This window comes from Belonocnema kinseyi, chromosome 6 (assembly GCF_010883055.1).
Source record: "Belonocnema kinseyi isolate 2016_QV_RU_SX_M_011 chromosome 6, B_treatae_v1, whole genome shotgun sequence".
In the NCBI taxonomy this organism is placed as follows: domain Eukaryota; kingdom Metazoa; phylum Arthropoda; class Insecta; order Hymenoptera; family Cynipidae; genus Belonocnema; species Belonocnema kinseyi.
This window is the reverse complement of record NC_046662.1, coordinates 79,485,700-79,495,288: the sequence shown is the minus strand read 5'-3', so window position 1 is coordinate 79,495,288 and position 9,589 is coordinate 79,485,700. Positions and strand designations below refer to the sequence as shown.

The 9,589-nt window shown below is 29.7% G+C and overlaps 1 protein-coding gene across 4 annotated transcripts in view; it reads left to right on the top strand.

Annotated features, from left to right (window-relative positions):
- LOC117175195 (glucose dehydrogenase [FAD, quinone]-like) overlaps positions 1-9,589 on the top strand; it is a 148,796-nt gene that overhangs the window by 114,652 nt on the left and 24,555 nt on the right. Inside the window, exon 1 of one of the 4 annotated variants that reach the window (XM_033364827.1) lies at positions 8,149-8,291. The exons of the other annotated variants lie outside the window; for them this stretch is intronic. The gene's annotated coding sequence lies outside the window, so the exon portion shown is untranslated. Of the gene's footprint in view, positions 1-8,148; positions 8,292-9,589 lie in introns of those variants that run through there. 4 annotated transcript variants of the gene reach the window in all.

Below are 9,589 nucleotides of genomic sequence, written 5' to 3'. Positions count from 1 at the left end.
CCCCCCCCCCCTGTTTCTATATAATGTGTATCTCATTTATAGCCAGCACAGACAGGATGTCAGGTGGTCTTTTCAAATTTCAATGCATCTACGCTTTCCACAATCAATTCTAGATTCTCTGTTACTCCGCATCTTCAGTGCTGTTCAAATCTTTAATGAAATTCAACCTTCAGATCCACATACTATTATCTTTTATTGTAATGTATAATTTTATTTGAATGCCTTTTTTATTTTGTAGAATTCTCGGACATCTAATTGCCTGCTTTTATAAGCATTTTTATGCCTGAATCTGAACTAAAGAAAATGTAATTACAAGACCTTTAATCTAACTATATAAATATATAAATTCGGAATGAATATCTTCACTGAATAAAAATTATGGGGTTGAACGAAATTTCATGGTTACTAAAATGAAAAAATTCGAACTTTAAAAACTGAAAATGTTTTAATTTGAAGTAATCGAAACTGGACTGCAAATTAAAGCACTCAAGATAGACTTTTTTTAATTTTCAAACTTCTGAAATCAAAGATGAAATCTTTTTATTCAAACTTTAAATAATTTAAATGTAAATCTAATTAAATGGCATTAAACTGCATAATTTTTTATTTTAAAGTTTTATAAAATTGAACATTTCAAAGATTTCTGGTTCAAAAATATAAATCGACGTGATCAATTTCAATGTTTCCCTTTTAACTCACATTATTAAAAAGACCGTCTTTAGGTTCACCCAAATTTGGTGAGCCTAGAACTAATCTTTTCGGTTAGTGTATGGGTGTTGGAAAAGGCCGGCTTGGGAGGTTTCCCAAAATTCGGTGAGCATAGCACAAATATTTTCGGTGAGCCTAGAGCCTAGAGTCTTTGTAATAAAAATATTTAAAATAATACATGTACTTCTTTCAATTAAGTCTGAAATTGAAAATAGGAATATCCGACCTTTTATCTGAATGTTAAAAATGCTACATTTTCCCTCTGTTCAATCAATAGAAATATTAGAAGACAAAATTGCCCTGTTCCCATTTAGAAAAAAATTAAAAACAAAAATCTAACCCCTTTAAAATCAATAAAAATGTTTTTTTTTGTCAATTTCCCTTTTTTAATTTATATTTCTTTAAATTCATTCCTAAAACTCAATAAAAATTTTAAAAACTAAAAAAGGGTCTCTTCTACTTTAAAAAATTCAAAAGCCAATATTTTCTCCTTTCCAACTGAAAAAATGATTAAAATTAGAAATTTTCCTGGTTTTAATTTATACCATATTTAAAACTAAAATTTCCTTCCTTCTAACTCAATACAAATCCCAACAACATAAAATGTCCCCCTTCTTTCCGAGAAAGAAATTATTAACTTTTGTTGCGAGAATTTGAAAATTCCGCAATTTACTGTTCTTAGAAATTTGATGTTTCTGCCATTTACTATTTTCAGGAATTTAAAAATTCGATAATTTACTATATTTGGGAATTAAAAAATCCAGCAATTAATTTTTTTCGCGTATTTGAAAATTCGGAATGATTTAATCTAAATTTTTCCGCCTTTACTCAACAGAAATGCAAAAAACAAAAAGAGTATCTCGTCATTCCGTAATCGGGGAATTTTCGGGACAACTAGAAGCAGCCTATTTTTAATGTAAAAGAGAACAAAGAAGTAAGCTAAATGATTTCATAATTGAAAGAGTTAAAAATATTGAACTTTATATCTTTTTTAAATTTTAAATCAAACTTATTTTAAATTGCATTATATCAAGCGTCATGAAATATGTGATATTGTAAGTGACTCGATAGATTTTTATCCTAAAAGTTTGTAAAAATTCGGGTCAAAAAGACTTGGAATCAAGGAAATACATTTTTTTCGATTTTTTAGTGAACAATGCGAATAAAATTAGTTGGTTTTTTTTGGGGCAAAGACCTCCTAAACTAAACTAACCGCAGGACATCCGAACGAATGAATTATCTGCTCCAATCCGAGGCGCGTGCAAAATTCACCCCACATTAAATATGTAGGTACAGTGATGCAGATAAGAAACACCTGTATGTACCAGTACTCTACTGGCCTCTGTGCCATCCGTTCCGTGGTGAAAAAAGAAAACATGTGCGAAACAGGGAGGATGAAAAATAAAAGAGAAAGGTGGAAGGAACGAGGAGAAGAAGACAAACGAGCAGGTTTAGAATGTACGAGGATCTTCAGTTTATTTATGTACTCGACACTTTCCCGTGTGAAAAAATGTCCAGGCAGTCTGGTTACAGGTCTGCCCCAGGTCTGGATTTATCTAGACTGTCTGGTCTGGAAGAACTGATCTGGCCCAGGTTTGGCACTAGTCATCTGGCCAATAGAAAAAAATCTCAAGTTCCATCACCTAATTATTTTAACGTACTTTGAAAACGTTATACTGTGTCTAAAATAATGGAAAATAAGAAATTCAAGCTTTGAAAACACGACTTTCTTGCTTATCATCTTGAGAGTCTGGTCTGGTCCAGACCTGGCGCGGATCAGCGAGCCAAGAAAAAAAATCTTAAGTTCCATCACCAAATTTTTTTTAGATGTATTTTGAAAAATTTACAGGGTGTCTAAAATAATGGAAAATAAGAAATTACAATTATAAAAACACGACTTTCTTTCTTATAATCTTTACTGTCTGTTCTGGTCCAGGCCTGGCGCTAATCACCGAGCCAAAAAAATCTAAGTTCGATACAGTACATTTTTTCTAGCATTTCAAAAACTTACAGAGCCTATAATGAAATTTTTTGAACTAAAAAAGTTTAAAGTGAAATTTTTGTGTCCAAGTCATTAAAACAATCAAGTTTTCCCAAGTAATTGTAATTCATGGCTTAGCCCTCGGTGCGGCGTGCAGACATCTTGCCATTTGTCGTCACAACTTGAGGTATTCTGACAGTGCTTGGCTCTGACCGAGCACAAGCCTACTTTTTATCTATTATAAAAGAATAATTATTAGAAACGATAATTTAATTGATTGATTTTATTGGTGGCAGTATATTTTTCACGCAATATTTGTATTTTCACTGATTATATCAAACATTTATATTATATATTTTTCTAGGAAATCATGTTTTGCTTTTTGAGCGTATCCTCAAAGCAGATCCTCTAAACATGGACGATATGATTCTCAACGATAAAACATTAATCGATTAGCCATTAACTAGTGGCTGACGAGTCAATAACTCGCGGCTAACCAGCCTATAACTAGCGGCTGACCAGCCCATGTCTAGTGGCTGACCAGCCCATGTCAAGCGGCTGACCAGGCGGGCTGGTCTGGGACTAGCCAGAAAAAACGTTACACTTTTGGCCAGGCCCAGGCCAGACCATCTGGTCAGCGCCAGGGCCGGTAATCTGGCGGTCTGGTCTGGGCCAGGCCAGTGCCAGAACATTTTTCCACACGGGTTCGTTCCCTCGGGAATCTAAAGTGATTCAATTTTTCAGGAGATAAGTATTCTAGAATCCTTACAAATAATCAAATAATTCTTCAGATCTCATCTTAAACTGATTATTGACATGATTATAATATCATGAGCGACAAATCAAGCCTGAAATATTAAAGCGAGATCTAAAATCAGGGAAAATTTACAAACTTAAAACTTTTTTCGGCTTACGTGGAATTTTTTGAATGGTAGTGATTTTAAGAGTTCTTATTAGGGTGGCTTATCGCAATAATTTTTCGAGGTATTATTAAAGAGAATTTTGTAGGTAAAAAAAATCTTCAAAATACTTTCTCAGGTTATAAAATCATTGTGAATTTAGAAACCTTAAGCTTTATCTGGCGATTTACTGACTTTGATGAATCTTTTATCACTAGAGGTGATTTTTAGAGATTTCCGTGGGATTTATTGCCAACAGTATTCTTCAGGAAATCGTTAAAGAGAATTTTTTAGGGAAAAAATCACACGACAATTACAAACTGCTGCCTTTATTGGCTATTTTACATAGCGGGTAGTTTTTCAGTATTTTTTTAAATTGATCACTTTCACTTTTATTCGCAGAGGACTACTAAAGAGATTTTTTAGGTTATAAAGTCTTGGAAAATTTACCAACTTTAATCCTTTACTGGCGATTTACTAATGGTTGATGAACTTAGACAACTCCTGCAGCTGAGCATATGGAAATTGTGTTAAGGTTTGTTCCCTAACCCCAAATAAAAAATTGGTGTGAAATTTTGCATAAAATATATTCTTAAATCGCCGCAAATATTTTTGACGAAAATGATTTCGTTAATATAGATTTTTCGACGTTCGTTTGAACGTTTATTAGTCATAAAATTCAATCATTTGAAATTTTTCATTTTCTAATTTATGGTAAATATAAAAAATTTTATTAATTTTTGGTCAATTACTCTAAGTAAACTCTAAATTGTATTCTGCAATTGATGTAATACGAATTACTTCTAAAAAATTAATGAAAAGTTATTGGTATGCTTTACTAGTTATTATGGTGTAACATATCAAATATTTTTCAATTAGACAGGCTTGACTAATCCATCTTCGTTTCGATTTCGACAGGCGTATCGACTTTTTACCAAAGAAGAGTACGTTTTTTAAACAGGACAGCAGTTACTTAACAGTGCATCGATTATTGGTCACACCAGCATTTTCTGTCCAAAAATAAAATTAGATTTTAAAAAATGACAACTAGACTAGATAAAAAGATTTTGTTTGTCATTAATTGATGGAACATTTCAGTAAGTTTTTTTCCATACAATACGAGCCTAAAGATAAAATTATTTTATCTTTTTGCGTTTTTTAGAAAAGCGGGTTTTAAAAGTTGTATGTGATATCAAACATTAATTCTGGAATATCACCGAAAATAATGATACTACGAAATAAAGAAGATCAGCTTCAGAATCAGCGCTTCAAATTTTACATAAAGAAACGTCATAAAATCGAACAAAAACGAATTTGATACAATTATGTTACTTAGTGCTATTACATTGTTAATTTATATTCCATTTTCTATTTTTATTTTTGTTATCTTTCATAATGTTTAAATCACCTATAATTGAGAATTTTAAAAGTAAGAAATTCAAAGAACTTTTCAACTTCAGACATAAAACTGGAATTTCTCACAGTAGATAGCGTGCATTTACATTTGAAAGATGAACCTATACTGAACTTTCTTTTAAATTTTATTTTTACGATTTAAAGTTCCAGAGAAAGGAAAATTTAAAATTTATTATTTCAAGACATGTATTTTATGTATTGTATTTATAGATATTGTTATGTTTTGTGATGTACGCATATAGATTTTTAAGTAATGTTTATAATACAAGTAATATTTTATACTTGCGGGTAGAATGTAGAAGGCAGACATCTAAAATATCATATAAAATGATGCAACTTCAAATACTTTTTTGGAATTTTTGAAAGTTCCATTTTAAATATTTAAAATAAAAATACTCAGTTGTTAAACTTAAAACTTGTATTATTTTTGATTGTAAAGTTTTTGAAATTAGAAAATCTTTAAATATTTAATTTTTAAGATTTACAGTTTAAAGTTCTACAATTTTGAAAATTTACCATTGAAGATACTTCAATGTTTAATATAGAAATTGATGCAATTTTGAACTGAAAATGATTATATTTTAAACGCTTCGTTTTCAAAGTAATTCACTTTTATAGATTTGAAAATAAAAAGTCTTTAATTATGGACAGTGAAAATAACAGCGTTTATTTAGTTTTTTGGGATTATTATATTTATTTAATTCAATTTTTTTTTAATATATTGTTTACGTAAAATAATATGCGTTTCTCTTATGGTTTTGGCCAATTTTATTAAAAAGAATGAATTTACCAAGTTTTAAAATAATTAAATAATTATTTGCAAAGATATTATACGTAAAAAATGATTCATAGTATATAGAGAAATTTCAGACTATAGAGTTTCTGTTCTATATCGAAAAACTACACTACCATCTGAAATTTTCGGTACGACCAGCGCCAGTACTATTAAAAATCAATTCTGACTTACCAACGTGATTACTTATTGAAAAAGTAGCTAGAAACTTTTTTAAAAACCCGTTGGAAATCTCATTAGCTTCTTCTTGAAATTACATCTAATGAAGATATTTTTGACCTACTGAAAAAATTGACAACATGAAATGTTTTAAAAAAATGCAAGAACTTGCCGAATTTTGTACTTCAACTTTAACGTGGAACTTTCCCTAGGAAAATTGTAGAAAAAATTAATCAGAAATGGATACCATACGTTCTTTAAAAGTCTTTAATGTGAGCCGAAAAAGCTTTAAAAGGCTCAAAGGGTTCTCGAGAATCCGTCAATATTTTAAAAGTTTTATGAACCTAAATTAAAGATAATAGATTACAGATTATGTTCTGTTAACTTCAGTCTTTTCCGTAAGTTTCCTAAGCCACAGAACGTGTTGAAGCGAAGGAACCAAATCTGAGAGATTCTCGTCGCGATTACCGCTCTTGCAGCCGATACGAAAGCGGGAATCACCATATGACACTTGACATTTGATACTTGGACAATCTTTAGTCGTAATTCAAGAACCCGTGAAGATTTTATAAGTATCATTGACTTAAATTGAAGATAAAACTTTAAAGAATGTCTACTATATATTTGAGATTTTTCTACAATTTTCGTAGGCCATGTCACATGTTGAGTTTGAGGTACAAAATTCCAGAAATTGTTGCATTTATTTTAAAACCTCTCACGTGGTTTATTCTTTTTAGTAGGTCAAAAAGATATCTATTAAAGATCATTCAAAGCGGATTTTAATGAGCTTTCTAACGGTTTCCTCAAAAAAGTTTATGTTCCTCTTTTTAGAACGAGTCATTACGTTTCAAAGTAAGCATTGGTTTTTAATAGTATCCAATCTGGTTGTGCCGACAATTTCCGACGGTAGTGTATATCGTGTAACAAATTATGTCAACGTAGACGTACAGCTTAAACAAAGAATTTTAGCCAAACAGATTTGTATGATATAACGTTATCTCTGCCGAGACTTCATTAATGAACAATTTTTTAAAAACTTTTTGAACATCTCATTTCAATCAAATATAAATTTTGTTGCTCCTTGCAAGTTTTTCTTAGAATAAACCATTTTTAAACAAACGAATTTTAAACAAATAATTTATTAATAAAATGGATATATTTGCAAACGTATGTCTTAAAAACTATTTATGGAAACAAATTTTAATTTATACATTCTCTTTCCTAGTTGTTGTTAAAAAATTGATATCTTAAATGGAGTTTCCTAACAGACATAACCATTAAAACAAAATATTAAGAGAAGTTTCCATTCGATCGAAATACACTGCAACCTGGATTTAGTCACGGTTTCAGACATGACCCGCAGTAGCCTTTAATTCTGAACGCAAACAGACAGAGTTCCATGAACCCTAATGCTGTTTATCACGCTTGATTGAATACGGCCTCTCTCTCGGTCCCGTGGTTCCCTCATCGGTAAAATGACGAGGACTTAAATTCTAGAAAAACACAAATCCAGTTTACGGAAATACAGGTTCCAGTTTATTTTCTTTTCCTTTCAAAAGATCTATACTGGAATTAGACTAAGTAACAGTTTTATTTATGGGAGATTCTAAACCAATCTATTTAGATTATTACATTTTCCTAATTAAAAGAGACAATTAAACAAAAATTGTAATGAATTTCTAAAATTGATAATATATAATGCATTTTTTTTAGAAAATGTTAAATAAAAAGTTTTCTTTATAAAATTGAGATAAAAATATTAGGACTAAATTAGAAGAATTCTCCAAATATTTATAAGCAAACCGTGCAGTTAACTGTCAATCTCCTTCACGCTTATTTTGCATAAAATTAATGAGAAAATAAATTTCTTTTAGACCCTTAAATAAATTAACCGTTATACTTTTTTCGAGCAATAGTTTTTGAGATATCACATTGGAAATATTAATTTATAAAAAAGCTAAGTTTTTATCATGCCGCAATCTGATAATGGTTCGTCTCATACATAAAAAGTGTATTTTTAACCTTTGAAGAAAAGGCAATGGTGTGGGTTATCGGAGTGTATAAGAGAGTATTAGTGACGGCTTAACGAAATTCAGTATTGAACTAAAAATCCTTTATTTCAATGAAAGTTGCACGCCTTGAAACTATAAATAAGAAACGGAAGGAAAAAGAATCCACATATGTAGTGAAATCAAGTATATTTATCTCAGTACTCCCCGAGACAGCCGGCCCAAGCAGTGCCCTTTTACAATTCTACTCAAAGAAAATTCAACAAAATTTTCGGATTCGTCTTCACTTGTGTCTTGGAACCAGTTATACAAATTTAGAAAATAAAGTATGTACTAGGAGTAATAATATTAAATAATAATTCAGCAAAATTCTTACAAAACTTGGTAAATTTGAACATGTGTATATTATTCTACTGTGTCAACAAAATCAGGATAAAGATTAAATAATTATACTATGATTGACTCTAAGAATTAAGCAAATATAATATAACTCAATGTTAAGCAACCTCGGTTTTATATTATTAAGTGAAATTCTATTTTGACAAACCAAACATCAATTTTTTATCAGAAACCGATTAGATATCGAGAGTCAGTGGCATAATGAATTGTGCATTGTAATATTTTTGTGGACATTCAATCATTTAAAATAATGAATTAAATTGTTTATTTTGAATTTAATTATTATCCATTAATTATTTATAATTAATTAGTTACTAATTAATTATTAATTATTAATTTATATAATATCAATTAATTGTAATTTAATTTAAAAGGTTACGGAAGTAAAAAAACTGCTTTTATTTTCAATGACTTGAATTGAGTAAGATCATAACTCAGAAACAAAGAATTAGAATACGAGTCAGAAAAACCATCCTTGACTGTCCACAGGAATTTGCAGAGGCACAGTAATAATTTCGCAATGGAATGTGTGTAGTAAACAGTGGATGAACACTATTAAAAAATTTGATCAAAATTTAATATACATGTGAGTTAAGTCATTTGAATTTATCGACATTTAAGTTTAATATACCATAATGTTGTGGAATGATCACATATGCTTAGTAAAGTCGGTAAAAGAGAGTGAGTCAAAAAACCAAGTTCTTTGATGCCTTCAAATCTTGTAAAATATTTAAAACTAAAGTAATAACTGTAAATTCGTCGACTAAATCCTTACTGATAATTAACTTCAATAATTATAATTTAAAAAACGTACGAGTGGAATTATTTTAAAATGCAGTGTAAATGTTAGAATTTTAACTTCAGTACATGTGCTTGGAGGTTACGTTTCTTAATTATATGCACAATTGAACTTTTACACTTAAAAATCATTGTGATGTATGTTTAACTATTTATCATGGAAAATTATTGCTAAAATTATTTTTTGTTTGTGTAAAATTTAATTTTCAGATAATTTCACACTGCGCATGCCTCCGTTGGCAATCAGACTCATTACGGTTGAATGGCTTATTTAAAATGATTTAATGCGCAAATCAATTTTTTGAAACAAATGATAATTGTAATACGCAGAAATATTTGTGTATTAGGCAATATCTGAATTATTTTTTTTCGGAAAGATACACAGAAATTGTTCAATTAATTTCCCTATTTATTTTAAAAAATATAT